The sequence below is a fragment of the Andrographis paniculata genome, unplaced genomic scaffold (genome assembly GCF_009805555.1).
Source record: "Andrographis paniculata isolate CXL003 unplaced genomic scaffold, ASM980555v1 Contig98END, whole genome shotgun sequence".
Classification (NCBI taxonomy): Eukaryota; Viridiplantae; Streptophyta; class Magnoliopsida; order Lamiales; family Acanthaceae; genus Andrographis; species Andrographis paniculata.
Window position 1 is genome coordinate 2,966,966 of NW_026137637.1, and position 18,025 is coordinate 2,984,990.

At 38.9% G+C, this 18,025-nt stretch overlaps 1 pseudogene; it reads left to right on the forward strand.

The window, feature by feature from the left end:
• Nucleotides 1-1,513: 1,513 nt before the first annotated feature.
• On the forward strand, nucleotides 1,514-8,959 carry LOC127243787 (uncharacterized; annotated as a pseudogene).
• Nucleotides 8,960-18,025: the final 9,066 nt, after the last annotated feature.

The window sequence follows — 18,025 nt, forward strand, 5'->3', positions numbered from 1 at the left end:
TCTGCCGGTCCATCTAACATTGGAGTAGAAGACCCACGAGATGAGTTTGATGCTTCGCGCAAGACATCGACGATGAACGAGGACTATACCAATAGCCCATCAATGCAGAATTGGTCCGGGGCCCCTCGTCGCCGGTGTGGGGGAGTCTCAGTGAATGAAGAGTTCACACGGCGAATTGAAGGACAAATTCAAAGGGGGTACAAGATGATTCAATAGAGCTTATTTGGTAGGGACAACGAGCGCCGCGAGACCCTCCTCCGAGCGCAGGCTATTCTCGACTCGTTCACCGATCTTCCCGATGTGGCGCTAGTCTCTGCGTTATGCAAAATATCTTTCCTAGACCGTCGAGTGCTCTTCCTCTCGTGGACGCCCGCGCGGCAGAGAATTTGGGCCTTTTTGTTTGCGTCGCAGTAGTGATAGAACCTGATTTACGTTTTAATTTACGCAACCGAGTATGTCGGCTTACGCGTGATTTTTATTTTCGAACTTTCCTACGTTTGATTTAACCCTCTTTATTCAGTTACTATGGCGACTAATATTGGGATGAACTCCAACGCCGACAAGAATCGTAACGGCGGTTATCCTGCCTCTAGTGATGAAGAGTTTCGGGAGGAGGATGAAGAGGAAACCATCAGGCACGATCAGTCGGACGAAAAGTGAATGGAAGTAGCATACATGGAGGCACTGCATGGCATGTCCGACATTGCAGCAACCGCATTTGTACAATGCTTGCAGTCAAGACGTTGCTACGACTCCCTGTTGAGTGGTTCAGCATTTACACAAGAGCTTATAAAAGGATATCCCATCAAGATTAAAAATCTTTTACGAGTGACGAATGAGACTTTCCTACATATGTGCGATACGTTGACTACGTGAGGATTAATTAAGCCACATGTACGGACGCATGTAGGGGTTCATGAGGCTGTCGCGATCTTTCTACGTACAATTGCCCACTTTAATAGGCATCGTAGGAGTGCGGAGAGATTTCAACACTCAACGCACACCATATACGCCACGTGAAACGAGTAAGTGAGCCATTGTGTCTACTCGGATTCGAGGTCGTCTCCCCTAGAGATCAAAGTATCACTCACCCTCGCATTGCAAACAACCGACATGTTATGCCTTACTTTAAGGTATAACTTGTCCTCTGTGGTCGTCATTGTACCTTACCAATTCAAATCGATACTATTGTACTATCCTACAATCTCCTTTACAGGACTGTGTTGGGGCCCTTGATGGTACCTTGATCCATGCATGCATCCCTGCTGTGGATGCACCGCGCTTCCGCAGTCGGTACGGGCATACCGAACAGTCTATCTTGGCCTTTGTAGACCATGATATACGGTTCGTCTATGTATATGCGGGTTTTGAGGGGAGTGCACATGACTCCCGGGTTCTAAATCACGCAATAGCCATTTCACAAGACTTTTCTCTACCCCCGCAAGCTTAGTCTACCTACATTCGTACTCAAAATCATCTTACGGGTGTCTACCCATGCCTACTCCTCTAACGCATGCGGGTTGTGATAGGCAAATACTATCTGGCGGATTCGCCATACACCAACTCCGCCTTGACACTCACACTCTTCCGCTCCCATCGCTACCACTCGCAAATATTTTGCGACACTCCGGGGGTCCGCATGGACCGAAAGAATTGTCTAACTATCGACACTCTCAACTTCGCAATGTCGTCGAGCAACCGTTCGGGGTTCTTAAGCGGAGGTTTGCAATCTTAAGAGGTCCGATGCCGAATTATAAGCTTTACCGGAAAGTAAACTTGGTCCAAGCGTGTGCTACTGTGCACAATTTGATGGTAGCAGCGGGTTAGAACGTAAAAAACCACGACGGAGAAGGCAGTGAACCTGCACTTGAGGAAACGGAGAACTCAACCACGGGCGACCCACTCCCGGATGAGTACCAGGAACTATTTGACAACCCACACAGGAATCAGTTTCGCGAACACCTTGCTAATGGAATGTGGACAAACAGAGATAGGTAAAACGTAACGAGGGAATCAAAACTAATCCGTAGACGTATGGTAGTTAGAATTTCTATGTTAGGGCCCTTTTGGCCGTACTTTCAATTTGTGTATTAGCCTTCAAATTTTGTAATGTGTTGGCGTAATATATTGGCGTATACCTGTTTTTCTGTATGACAATAGCATTGGACATTCTTCGTATTCTATGTGTCGCAGTTGATTCAACATGTTGTACCATGAAGTGCACCTCCGATGTGCTGTATGTGGAACACTCATGCCGAAGTGCATAAGCCATACCGCTAAGAACCCTGCCGTCCTTACTTTTCATGCCCATACTGCCCTCGTGGGCAAGGATCCTTTTGGTGGTGTTCGGAGTGGGAGGCCACCGTGGTACAAGATGTCGTAACACAACAACCGTTCATTGGGGGAGCATCTAGTACAACACCTGTAAGGAATGGGCAGAATAGAGGAACGCAGACGAGGGACTGGCAATTATGGTTCCCTACCGAAACGGACGCAGAGCTTCGACCACATAAAGGGCGAACCTGCAAGTGGATAGTCATTTCAATGACCGTAGTGTTCATCGTATGCTTCTGGCTTGTCATTTAAATAATGCAACCGTAGTCCCTTCATTAGCGTAATAGTTGCAAACAAGCCTCGGCCCTAGTGTCTAACCTTTTGCTACTACGTGTAATCGATCGGTTCGACGTAATGGATGTTTAGGCAGAGCGAACATACCATTACAATTTTTCGATGTTCGTTTCTATGTAATCGGCGTAGATGTTTATGTAGTGTGTTGAATGTGAATTGTAATGTTGACTTCGAAGGTTAAATATTTCGTTTGAGGTTTTATAGCGAACGGAGACAACAACAATGCCAAACCATGTCACCCTTAATTGCGGAGACCCGCCGTCGAGGAAAAACTCAGTTCATGCAATACTAGCGTGATCGTGCACAATTGATGTGACCATCATGATGGAATTGGACCCAATCATAATTCCTCCTGGACCAATCACTAGGAGCCGAGCCCGTAAATTTCAATTGGCAATAACAAAGTGTGCCAAACTTCAAATGGATGCCACTGCTGAACTCTACAACGACGATCAAAATAAACCATGCATTCTTCTGGAAATTGGATCACAAGTCCCAAGGACCATAAGGCCAGGAGCACCTTACAAGGCATTGGACCTCCCCTAAATTACTATCCCTAATTGAAGGGATCCCATGAATCAATATCCCCTGAATAAAGGAATAACATAGATCAATGGATTACCAATAATCATGGGATTGCCATGAATTATGGGTCAATAATACTAAATAAGGCTAATTATAATAACTATTCCCTATATGATTTTATTTCCTTTAAAAGTGTACTTTCTTGTTTTTAAATTTTCATGGTTCCTCTATAAAAGGACCCATGATTATAATTGTAAGATTATTCATTCCACAAAGAGATTTTATAAACTGGTTTTTTTTTTCAAGAGCGATTCTTGTGCCTTTTTGAAGTGTAATCTTGAGTGATTCGGTTACAGCTTCATATCCCCAAATCGAGTTGTTTCGAGTGATTTGAAACAAGTCGTAGCCTCTCGAATAGTACTGGAACTATTCTTGCCTTAGCTTGTATTGTCAGCTTGTTTAGAGGATTGTGATACGTGAGCTTGATCTCTCGTGTTGCCTTCCCGACTACCTCTCAATTCAAGAGAGTCCAGTTTATCTCTATAGATATATATATATAGCCATCCATCCCTTACTCTATCCAAATCTACAATATTCTTGTTACTTATTCTTGTGGAATTCGATCCGAACTGTTATCCTTGGCAAGTTCGCATCATCTGGTATCAGAGCTAGTTGATACAATCTCTTGATTGATATCACGGTTCATATTTAAAAAAAAAAAACAAAACAAAAAAAGGGCAAAAAAAAATCCGAAAAAAAAAAGAAAATACAAAAAAAAAGTGAAAAAAAAAGAGACTTGAGAATATTTTGTTCCTTTTCTACATAACATTAATATATTTCTATATATTCTTATCCCTTTTCTCTTTTTCCATACATTTGTTTCTCTTAATTTTCTTTATTTAATATTTTCATTTCCATTATCCATATCCACTTCTTTCCAAAAAAAAATAAAAAATGTTTATAATAATTCTCCTATTTTTATTCGATTACCTAAAGGTCTAATTACTTGTGATTTTTACTTGAAATTTCTTGATTTGGGAATTGCATTGGGTCGTTGACCAGTTTTATTTAAGTGAGTGAAACACGAGCGGAGTGAAAGAGTGTTTGTGGCGAGATCATTACATACCGGAGAGCGCGATTCAAGAGAGGAGAAACCTGTGTGAGGATATACCCTTGTTATTTTACATTTTTTCTTTGATGGCAGGTGAAGGACACCCAGACGAGCGCCCTAATCCTCAAATCGCAGCGCTATCCAAAGCATTGGAAGCACGATTCACGAAGCAACTTACTAACGAGATGGACACCGTACACTCAATGTTGGCTGATCTTGCTCAATCTATTCGGGAATTGACAACTGAGCGACAGCAAGGCCGACCCGCCCCCGACGCTAGTCGATCTGCAAGACGGAATCCTATATACCGAGGTAGGGAAGACGCTTCTGAAAATTTTGATGAAGAATGGGAGCCACCCCCTCCAAATAGAGACAAGCGAAATCAAGATCCTATGAGGAACTTGAAGATCAGCATTCCTTCTTTCAATGGGAATTCTGACCCGGATGTTTATCTTGATTGGGAGAGGAAGATGAAGTTGATTCGAGATTGCTCTACATATGATGATGAGCAATGGACGAGAATTGCTGTAATGGAGTTCACCCACTATGCCCTTAATTGGTGGGAACAACTAAGTACGAAATGAAGGCGAGAAGGGAAGGCCCGGATCACCACATGGGATGGGCTCAAAAAGGCTCTGAGGAAACGATTCGTACCATCCTGGTATAGGAGGGAGCTGCACGAACGAGTTCAACAAATGTCTCAAGGTAATAGAAGTGTAGAGGAGTATTACAAAGAGCTTGAGACAGCCATGATGCGGGCTGATATTGTGGAGGATCCTGAAGCAACCATGGCTCGATTCATGAGTGGAATCAACCGAGATTTGAGGGATACTCTAGAGCTACACCCGTATGTTGACTTGTCAGAATTGCTCCAACGTGCGATTTTATTGAAGAAACAACGCAAGCGAAAGGGGCGAGCGGATTCTTTCAATCGACCACCACCCCGGTCTACCCAAACTATCCTGGAGCCCCAAGGTATCCCCAATACTAACATCAATAAATTTTCAAATGTTGACAAGGGAAAAAGTGTTGCGCATGTTGGCACAACTCGAACCCCACAAAAGGAATATGTCCATGGCAAGAATCCCCGAAACCCTGAAATTACCTGTTTTCGGTGTCAAGGGAAAGGGCACTATGCCTCTGAGTGCCTGAACAAGAAGGCCATGATCTTGACGGATGCGGGTGAAATCGTCACCGACGATGAAGGAGATGTAGATGGTGAGCAAATTCTTGAATGTGAGGAAAGTACTGTTGAAGAAGATGATGAATACTCCAAAATCATGGTGGTAACTCTGCGGTCTCTTAGTACATTTCAAAAGGAGGAACCAACCCTAATGCAAAGAGAGAACATCTTCCACTGTCGTTGCAAAATCGAAGGCAAGATTTGCAGCATGATAATTGATAACGGAAGCTGCACCAATGTGGTTAGTGAGACATTGGTCAAAAAGTTGAACCTTGTCACCAAGCCCCATCCGCGACCCTATCGATTGCAGTGGTTGACCAATAATGGGGGACTACGAGTAAATAAACAAGTTGAGGTAACCTTCCGAATTCGTGGTTATATGGACCAGGTTGTATGCGATGTTGTACCAATGCAGGCTTACCATATACTACTTGGACGGCCTTGGCAATTTGATCGCAATGTCACCTACTTTGGGAAGGAAAATACTTTTACGCTCACACATGAGGGCAAAAAGGTCACTTTGACTCCTCTTACCCCCCAAGAAGCCCACACGGATCAGGAAGTGATACAAAAAAACCATGTTCAAGAAATGATGGCTATGGAGAACGTCTCAAAATCAGCGGGAACTCAAAGCTCCATACAAGAGGCAGACATAAATTCCATGGAATTTTCTGATGTACTACCCAAGGAACTACCAAGCGAGTTGCCCCAAATCCGTGGTATTGAACATCAGATTGATTTCATACCTGGCGCTCAATTGCCAAATAGGCCGGCATATAGGGCCAACCCAGATGAGACCAAAGAGATCCAAAGGCAAATCCAAGACTTGTTAGATAAAGATTGGGTGCGTGAGAGCCTTAGTCCATGTTCTGTACCGGTACTCCTCGTTCCAAAGAAGGATGGTAAGTGGCGTATGTGTGTAGATTGTAGAGCAATAAATGCAATTACTATTAAGTATAGACATCCTATTCCTAGATTAGATGATATGTTTGATGAACTTCAGGGTGCTGCTCTTTTTACAAAAATTGATCTTAAAAGTGGTTACCATCAGATAAGAATGAGAGAAGGAGATGAGTGGAAAACTGCTTTCAAAACTAAGCTAGGGCTGTATGAGTGGACTGTCATACCTTTTGGCTTAACTAATGCCCCTAGTACCTTTATGAGATTGATGAATCATGTTCTTAGACCTTGCATAGGAAGGTTTGTGGTTGTTTACTTTGATGACATCTTGATCTATAGTAAGGACTTATCTGCACACATTGAGCATGTGAGAGAAGTGTTCACTTTATTGCGGCAGAACAAACTTTATGCAAATGTTGAAAAATGTGCATTTTGTGTTTCTAGTTGTCTATTCCTTGGCTATGTTGTTAGCGCACAGGGAATACAAGTCGATGAGGAGAAGATCAGAGCCATCCAGGAGTGGCCTGTCCCTACTACTGTTCGTGAAGTTCGTAGTTTCCATGGCTTGGCGGGATTCTACCGAAGGTTTATTCGTGATTTCAGCACTATTGCAGCCCCTCTCACTGCTGTTATTCGCAAGGATGAACTGTTTAGTTGGGGAGAAGCGCAACAACAAGCCTTCGACAAGCTGAAATATTTGTTAACTCATGCCCCAATTCTTAAACTCCCGAACTTTGAACTAACATTTGAACTTGAATGTGATGCTTCAGGTGTGGGTATTGGAGCCGTTCTAATGCAAAATCGCACCTATTGCCTACTTCAGCGAGAAGCTAGGTGGCGCAGCTTTGAACTACCCAACTTACGACAAGGAGTTATATGTCTTGGTTCGTGCACTTCAAGTATGGCAGCATTATCTTTTGCCAAAGGAATTTGTTATCCACTCAGATCACGAGTCCCTTAAGCATATAAAAACTCAGGCTAAACTAAATAAGAGGCATGCCAGATGGATTTCTTTTGTTGATACATTCCCTTATGTGATAAAATATAAGAAGGAAAAGGATAATGTCGTAGCTGACGCACTCTCTAGGCGCACTCACATTCTTACTATTTTGACTTCTCAATTGCTAGGGTTTTCACAGGTAAAATCATTGTATGCAAATGACAAAGATTTTTCTGACATCTTCAATAAGTGTGCCAACACTGGATTTAAAGATTTCTATTTGCATGAGGGCTATTTGTATAAGGCTAACCAGTTGTGTATTCCACAAGGTTCTATTCGAACTGTTTTAACTCACGAAGTCCATAAAGGTGGACTCATGGGGCATTTTGGAGCAACCAAAACTCTTAAACTTTTGCAGGAAAAATTTTATTGGCCAGGGATGCGTGCGGACGTGGAACGACACATTACACGTTGCATTACATGTAGACAAGCCAAATCCACAACGCTACCACATGGTTTATATAAGCCCCTGTCTACACCCGACACACCTTGGGTAGATTTGAGTATGGACTTCATTTTAGGGCTACCTCGTACAAAAGGAGGTAAGGACTCTATCATGATTGTTGTCGATAGGTTTTCAAAAATGTCCCACTTTATTCCTTGCAATAAGACGAATGACGCAATGCATATTGCTAATTTGTTTTTCAAAGAAGTAGTTAGAATGCATGGAATTCCCCGTACAATTGTATCTGATAGGGACACTAAATTCTTAAGCTTTTTCTGGAAAAACTTTTGGGGAAAATTAGGGACAAAACTTCTCTTTTCTACCTCATATCACCCACACACAGATGGTCAAACAGAAGTAACAAATCGCACCCTAGGCACTCTCCTTAGGTGTATTATCAAAAAGAATTTGCGTAGTTGGGAAAGTTGTCTCCCTCATGTTGAGTTTGCATATAATCGAGCTATCCATAGTGCTACTAACATGTCCCCTTTTGAAGTAGTGTACGGCTTCAACCCACTTTCTCCAGTTGACCTATTGCCACTACCATGTAGTGAGCGACAAAATGTTAATTTCAGGGATCGGGCACAAAAGATTCAGGAGCTTCATAAGACAGTACAAAAGGAAATTGACGCCACCAATGCGCGGAATGCAAAAGCTGCTAATCTTGACCGTAAGAAGATTGTCTTCCAACCCGGTGATTGGGTGTGGCTTCAGTTACGAAAAGAGAGATTTCCGGCACAACGCAAGTCTAAGTTGTCCCCACGAGGCAATGGTCCCTTTCAAGTCGTTGAACGCATCAACGATAATGCCTACAAACTAGACCTCCCAGGTGAGTATAATGTTCATGCTACATTTAATGTTTCTGACTTGTCTCCGTTTGATATAGGTGACGAGAGGTTGATCGGACAACCTTTTCAAGAGAGGGGGGATGATTTGACCATCATGACAGAATTGGACCCAATCATAATTCCTCCTGGACCAATCACTAGGAGCCGAGCCCGTAAATTTCAATTGGCAATAACAAAGTGCGCCAAACTTCAAATGGATGCCACTGCTGAACTCTACAACGACGATCAAAATAAACCATGCATTCTTCTGGAAATTGGATCACAAGTCCCAAGGACCATAAGGCCAGGAGCACCTTACAAGGCATTGGACCTCCCCTAAATTACTATCCCTAATTGAAGGGATCCCAGGAATCAATATCCCCTGAATGAAGGAATACCATAGATCAATGGATTACCAATAATCATGGGATTGCCATGAATTATGGGTCAATAATACTAAATAAGGCTAATTATAATAACTATTCCCTATATGATTTTATTTCCTTTAAGAGTGTACTTTCTTGTTTTTAAATTTTCATGGTTCCTCTATAAAAGGACCCATGATTATAATTGTAAGATTATTCATTCCACAAAGAGATTTTATAAACTGGTTTTTTTTTCAAGAGCGATTCTTGTGCCTTTTTGAAGTGTAATCTTGAGTGATTCGGTTACAGCTTCATATTCCCAAATCGAGTTGTTTCGAGTGATTTGAAACAAGTCGTGGCCTCTCGAATAGTACTGGAACTATTCTTGCCTTAGCTTGTTTAGAGGATTGTGATACGTGAGCTTGATCTCTCGTGTTGCCTTCCCGACTACCTCTCAATTCAAGAGAGTCCAGTTTATCTCCATAGATATATATATATATAGCCATCCATCCCTTACTCTATCCAAATCTACAATATTCTTGTTACTTATTCTTGTGGAATTCGATCCGAACTGTTATCCTTGGCAAGTTCGTATCAACAACCGTGCGGGGTGTGCTTTATTTTTCTATTCCGGTCTTCATTGTAAGCCGAAACAATGCGAAACATCATGCACGGCCGTGCATACTGTGTTGTAGATTTCTGTTCATGTAGAGCACACATGGTACTTGTATTTATCATGACAAGCAGTGAAGCTAAGACACACTTGCATGGACGTGCATACGTACCTGCATCTCTCTGTTTTCTTTTGTTACCACTATCTGTTTTCTCCTTCGGCTTTGATGCCCGGCCATGCAAAAGTACCTGATTTTTCTTGTCGGGCATTCGTTTCGCGTGTAAATGCATTCGTTAATGCACGGCCACGCGAAAGTCCTATTTAAACTATTTATTAATCTTTTTCCTTCGTTGCGTTTGTATGTCTTAGATTATCCTCTCTGCGTCTTCATCGGCATGGCACTCGTGAAGAAGAGGGGCAGGCATACTAAGAAAATCACCGGCGTATCTTCATCCATGGTTCCTGCCTCCGACGACCAAGCTTTGAGGCCATTTGAGAACCCGGCGCACGCGGAGAAGTTCAATCGAATGAAGAAGGTAACTTTTCTTACCGGATGTTATATTACCGAAGAGGCAGTTGATACGCTTAATGCAGCCAGTGAGTGTGAGAGGTACCTCGGGGTGGGTGCTTGGGGACGTTTCTTCGACATAAAGGACGACACGAAACGTACGTTGACGTTGGAGTTCCTGAGTACCCTAGCCGTGGACAAGAAGCACTTGCACGAGTTCGACTATCCCGCCACACTTACCTTCCGCCTCGGCAATAGGAACTTTCAGCTCTCTGTTACCGAATTTTCTGTCGCTATGGGCTTGTACGACAAAGAGTTCACGAAGACAGTCGAGTACAAATCGTTGCGGGGAGAAATGCAAGACGCGCAGGAGCGGTATTGGATTTCCATCACGAACTCGAAAGTATACAATCCTGGAGTGTCAAAGGCGTCCACACTCCTCTCACCCGCGTTGAGGTATATACATTACATACTTGCGCATACTTTAACAGGGCGTAACTCCAGTACTAGTGTCGTCATGCGTGATGACCTAAAGTATCTATAGAGCATGGAGCATGGGTTTCCTATCCATCTCGGGTATTGTCTTGCACAACTACTAGTTAGGAAGGCAGGCGATGGCCGTTTATGGGTCATATGTATCGGTCCGTACGTGACTCGGTTGGCGCATGGACTAGGAGTCACGACGGGATTTGAGGAGAGCCCCGCGTCAAAGATGAAGCCCGGTGGCATTTACGTCCTCATGCAAATGGGCCTAATCCAGAGGCGACGGCGTGGGGATCCGGTGACGCAGATTGACAAAACTACGACCAACTCAGCCGAGCAGGGATCCATGTCCTCGGTAGATGCAGTCCTTGATGGAGTCCACCGCCGTCTTGAGGAGATGGAGAAACGCGTCGAGGGTTACCTACTGGCGATTGAGCGCAGAGTTGATGCATTGTGCGCGTACTCTCGAGTGTTGGACGGAGGGCCATCCTCGTCGGGTGCATTGCGTAATCACGTAAGTGATAATATACTTATTTGCTCAATGAACAAACTAGGCTCGTACTTGTATTCGGCGACGACATCATGTACTCGTTTTCCTTTTGACGTTTTGGTGACTTACCTAACTCAGGGTCCGATTGGAATTGTACCGCTTTATGTTGGACGCCATATGTGCATAATGTGATTTTTCCGTTGACGGTTGTTAACATTTTATATTCGGCATACTCTATCATGTTGGGTACATCGGTCGTATTATATATTAAACGTAATTTGCACCAAAAAAATATTTTTTGCACTAGTCCGGCCGTACGTAACTGCAGGCTTGTACCGGGAACCATTTTTCGTAGAAGTTTTTCCGCGGGTAAAACATCACACTTTATACTTATTGCATGTTTTTATGTAATACTCCCTCTTTCCCGGAACTTTTATCTGTTTTACTATAGGCACGAGAATTTATGAGGGATAAATAGACAATAATTTCAAAAGATATTACTGGAAGTAAGCATAGTGTAATAAAAATAATTATTGATTACGATTAATATAACTGATTAGTATAATTAAAATTAATGAAATTATAAATAATTTTTTTAAAAAATAAGACTTAAATGTATAACACTATTAAAAAAAAATGACACTATTAGTGGGACGGACGAAAATAAAAAGGTGGACATAACAAGTGGGATGGACGGAGTATAAAGTAATTTATTAAACTAAATTAATAATCACATCACTGCAATAATTACCTACCATATCACTACTCAACACAACCCACTAAATCCAAACATAAACCTACTACACCAAAGGAATGCGGATTCCCAAAACTCCTAAAAAATTCAAATCCAACCAAAACCCAACGTAAAGGAACACACTCCTAATGTTTCAGCAGCCGAGAACCATATGTTGATATCCATGTCAGTGCTTTGGCTTGACCTTCATCGAAAGTCATCACATTGTATTAGTAATTAATACAAACAATAAAGAATGAAAAATAATTTTCATGATAAAATTAAGAATGAAAAAAGATAAAGTAAAAGAAAAATGAAAAACAAATAATAAAGACTGAAAGATAAAATTGGAGCTTTTTGGTTGTTCTTCCATTGGAGCTTCGGTGGTAGAGTAAAATTGTGCAGCCGCAGTTCAAGCCTGGCCTGTTCGCCAGAGGATGACATGATCTGGTAGAGTGCAATGAATTCGAAATTAACTTAGAGTAATTGATAAAGAGATCGAAAATTGTAGAGACTAATTTGCAGTAAAGATCGAAGAAGAAGAAGAAGAGGAGAATGAGTTTTTATGATACTCATTTACCATCGCGATTCAAGCGCTCATGGTTAAAAAACTGTAAGAAGAGCAGTATATTTTATGGTAAATGAAATTATATGCTAAAAATAATGCCTAGAGATAGTTAATTTATCATGAAAGTGACACTAGCAGTTCAAATAACATTGTTTTCCTAACCAATGATTTCTTCATATTGCCGATTACATAATAATAATAATAATAATAATAATAATAATAATAATACTTCATCCGTCATCCAAATGTATGCTTATTTGACTAGACACGAGTTTTAACAAAAGTGAGTAATAATTGTAACTTTATCTTTTTACAGTAAAAAAAAAAATACAAAAGTGTAATGATTTTTTACTTAAAAATGAAATCAGAATATTTTTTAATGAAAATCCAAAAAGGAAAATGGGCATAAATTTGAATGATTGAGAGAATAATAATTACCCCAATACTATTACCATAATATTATTATCAATAACATTTTCATTTATAAATTGTATTCTAATAATATGTTAACAAAATCATATTTAGGACATTTATCCATACTATCACTAATCATGTTACAAATTAAAGTATAATATCAATAATATTATTTCTTATTTTATTAGGATTTTCATTTAAACACTTTCACATATGATATATTAAAAATTATAGTAGATAATAGATGTTTAATAGACTCGGAATAATAATAGTAGTAATAATAAACATAATAATAATATTACTCCCTCCGTGACAACGACAAATAGAGGACGGTGGGACTACTGGTAGATTATGTAAATGACCGAATCAATCATTTATATCATCTAAAAATCACAAAACAAATACCATATGTTATGTTTCTATATATTATATTAATATTTATTACTTTCTTTATAGATATTTGTTAATTGAGTGGAGTTACTATTGTGATGAAATCAGATATATTATGTTGAAGTCAAAATATGTATTATGCTATATGTAATTATATATTGTGCTATTAAAATATATGCTATATATTATATCATTATATTAATATTTGCTACATTTCTGTAGATACTTGTTGAATAAGTCAAATGAGAAATTTTCTATTGTTCCCTTTTGTAATTTATGGAAACCTGGAAAATGAAATAAAGTTTAATTTTCGTCGAAAATTCCTGAAAATTATATTTTTTCAAAACAAATTTTGGAATGTATACGTATAGATATATGCGAACCTTCTAATGAATCCACTCACGGTGGGAGTAGATATATCTTAACTATAGTTGACGATTTTTCTAGAAAAATTTGGATTTTCTTATTAAAAAATAAACCTATTTGTTTAAGGTTTTCAAGAGTCGAAAAATTCAAATTGAAATTAAAACTGACCGAAAAATTGAATATATTAAAATTGATAATGGTTTAAATTTCTGTAACACCTAGTTTAGTAATTTTTGTGCCAAAATTGTATCAATTTTGAATGTAATCCCAAGACATCCCAATATAGTGGGGTTGCTAAGAGGTTAAATCAGACTATTTTGGAAAGAGTTGGATGTCTTTTGACGTTGTCTTATTTGCCTAGAAAATTCTGGGTGAAGCTGCTGTGACAGCAGCCTATCTTTTAAATCGAACACCCTCTATCCCCCTTAATGGTGAAATTCGTGAAAGTAAATGGTTGGGTAGAATAGTTGACATATCTAATGTTTGTGTGTTTGGATGTCTTGATGTGATACATATTCGCATTGATAAATTTGAAATGAAAACTGAAAATTATGTTTTCTTCGGTTATCGTGTTACGGGGTATAGATTGTGGTTAAGTTCTAAACCCATATTTAAAACTAATATTAGTAATTATGTGACATTTAAAGAATGTTGTATGTCATGTTTAAATATTGGAGAATATGAATTGGTTGATTATGGAACTGTTGAAATTAATATTGTTTTTTGTAATATTAAAAATAAGGTGGAGCATAATTTGATTGATATAGAAAATGGAGAAATTAAACCCGTAAAATCTGATTTTCGTTTTGAATGTACTGATATTTAGCATGTTACTTGTGAATCCAAAAATGTGCAATTTGTTGACATTAAAATTGCTGAGTTTGATTCTTTAATTAACTATAGTGTTGCTGAAAGTGTGTATGTTCTAAGAAATGAAAATTCAGAGGAGAGAGTGAGAGATTGTGATTTTAATTGTGATGATATTAATTTTGTTTCTGATGCTGAAATTGTGCAAGTTGATGTTGAAACTAATAATATCAAATTTGAGAGAGAAATTAATATTGTTTTTTTATAGTATTCAAAATGGGGTGGAGTTTGCTTTATATAGTGAAACTGATATTTTCGTTAATGATTTTCCAATTTTATCTGTTGTTGGCCAGCTTGTTGGGAGTAAAACAGAAAATACAGTTTCTGGAATTGAAAGAAATATTGGAATCGTTTCAAATCATAGTAATGACATTGAAAATTACCTATTTGTTAGAGATGATGTTAGGAATAGTCCTAAAGTGTTCTTTATGTTTAGTAATTTGAATTCATCTTCTTTACCTAGAGATATGTTTGAGAACTTAGATGTGGATACACCTATGAGTGGTAGGAAATTGTTTACTCCTGAAAGTAAGTCTCAATATTTAGTGTTAAAAGAAGATAAGAGCTCATTAGTCAACAATAATTGTTTGAAAACTGTTCCTAAGGTTTGCCATTGGTTTCTTTGTGTTATGTTATCACTGGTTGTGAATGATATAAAACTTGTAAAGGTTGCTACTGTTTTTGTTTGTATATTGTGTGCTATATGTTTTGGTTGTACAACATATTTACAATGTAATAATGCAGTTCTGTTAATGTTTGGATTTGAATGTATTCCTGATGTTGTAGATACAATATTTTGAAAAAAGTTGTGTTCTACACGTGTGTGGATGTTAGGCTAAATTAATATGTTTTTTTTTAACTTGGTTTATCTCTTTTTTTTGCACGTAAGTAATCCAAAATTATGGGCAATGATGACCCCCGCCACTCAAATTAAAATCAGATGGAGGATTTTTTGGATTTTAATTTAATTGGATCCACCCCAAACACACAATCTCACTTAATTTATCTTGGTCCAGGCCCATGGTGCATAACCATATTAGGCCCACGACCCGCAACCCGTGACCCCCAACCCATGACCCGTGTCTTTATTAGACTTAATCCTCACCGTCCGATCTAGGTTGGAGATCTTGGCCGTTCATCCTATTTTGACCTACATATATATATATTAAGAGGGGGAGAGGCGCCGTCACTAATATTTATTCTCTCGACCCTCTCTCTACAATTCTCTCCTCCCTCTCACTAGCCTCTCTCATTCTTTTCACACACTCTCTCCGGTGGCGGTTTGCGACAGTTTACGGAAGTTCACGGCGGTGCCTTCCTCCTGTAATCTTGTGGAGCTCCTTTAGCATGACTCTTTCCCCCTGTTTATTGTTGTTCTTTGCTGCAAAGGACTCGTTCAACGCTGTAGGCGTTTGGTTTGTTTCTGTTTCGCCTTGTATCTTTCTGTGGGGGTATTTTTCTTTGTGTGTAGCGGGTTTAGGGCCGATTCCTTTGTGTTCGTCACATTTTAGGTGTGATTTGTGTTGATTTATGTCGAAAAGTGGTTTTGGGGGCTGAGCCTGAAACCAAAACTACTTCAAAGTTTTTTCTATTTTTCGTTGTTTTTTCATTAATAAAATCTCATTTCTGATCCTTAAATTTCATTAAAAGTGGTTTAAGAGCTTTAGCCCCTGTCATAAACTTTGTCATTTCCGTAAGCCAATACGGCATATCTTCTCCATCACCGCCACTATTGCAAATCCGTCTAGCTTTCGGGCTTTGGACATTTGAGGCTGAGACTAAGTTCGCTTCGGCCTTGACTGTTCGGTCATCATTATCGCCACCCACCCTCCTCTGCTCTCTCTTCCTCTGAGGATCGTTCACTGCCATCTTTCTTTTCGGCATTCTATTACAACACTGCCCTGAAGCCTTCACTGGCGCCCTATCCTTTTAAGTTTCACTTCTTTTCTGATTCTTCAGGTTTTGCCTCCTCGTCAGAGTAAAGTCTTGATCTTCCTCATCATCCATGTAGTTCCCCATTTCATCGCCAGACAAATCACTTAACTCATACGACTAGCATTTGTTGGTCCTACTCAGAGATCGAATCCGACCTCCAATGCCAGCGGAATTGTCACTATGTACCCGAATGCCAACATCAGCATTTCCTCCGCAGACCGAATCCCGCAAATCCCCATTCAAATGAGCCACTTCTTTCCCCTTCTCTACGGGAGCCATTGTATGCATACCAACTATCTATCAATAAGTCAATGTAATAATGGTTAAATGGAAATTGCATACATTTTTATATACTTAATTTTAGTAAAGTATGTCCACTGATTTTCATTAATGATCTCTTTTTAATATAGTGCATTACCTACAATAATTACATTATCCTTTTATAAGAATGTTGTATTCACTTTAATGAATCCCTTTTTCGAATTGATTAAGTTTGTCGCATTTACATTAATTAATAAAGTGTATTTATGTTGTAATACTTATTTTTTATTTCATTCGGTTGCTAAAAAAATAACAAGTTTGAAGAGATAGGTTTTTGGTCTTGCTTGTTCTAAAAATTATTTTGATTATAAGTTTGCTCATTTGCACCTTTTATTTCTAGTTACTTAATGACAAGTATGTAGAGGTGCATATTATTGTTCATTTATTATTATTATTATTATTATTATTATTATTATTATTATGCATGATTTATTCTCTCATTGCAATTAAGATTTACAATATTTTGGCTAATCCCCTTTAGTAACTTAATATTATCAATTACGACAATTCTAGTTTTGTCCCGCACAATTAATATCAAGTTAACTCTGAAATTAGATATCCTTTAAAATAGTTTGAACATTTAAGTTTTAAATTGCAATAGTTTTATTATCTCTCAAGATACTTGACCTTTTTTTAATTGAATATCGAATATACCTAGCATATATGCATTCACTTCTATGAAGCTTTTACTGATCCTAATTGTGGCATTTGGGTTATCATATATAAGTTATGCAGTATATATCAACTTTAATTTTTTGTCTTTTTCCTTTTTCTCATATGTGCTTGTTTAACCATGAGTTCGGTGTTTGATAGTAGAGCCAAAAAAGGAGTGCAACCAAGAAGATGGCAACACATTTTGGACATCATGCATTAAGTGCAAGACACATTTTAAGTACAAAAATGTGTACTCTAGAGTGTCCCCCGTGGAAAGACGCTCTCCAGGCAACCAAGATTTTTGCTCGAAATTTAAAAGCTCAGGGTTCGCACTATTGGAGCATCTCCCATAACACTGAGGATCTCTCAACAATCTTCAGTCTTTTAAAATAGCCTCGGAATTTTTGAGACTTTTCAAAATAGCATCGAGTTTTTAGCCTTGGGTACCAATCCGAGACAAACTCCGAGGCTAATTAAAAATAGCCATAACAAATTTTGTGATAGTATTAAAAAACTAAAATTTAAGTTTATATCAATTTTTATTATTTTTTTAAAGTACGAACTGAATTGAATAGATTAAATATTTTATTGGTTAAATTGTATTTTTGTTGAAATAATTAAGTCAACAATAAACCTAACTAAAATTTTGGATGAATAAAATTCTTAAATATGTTAAGACAAAAAAATGATTTGATCGGA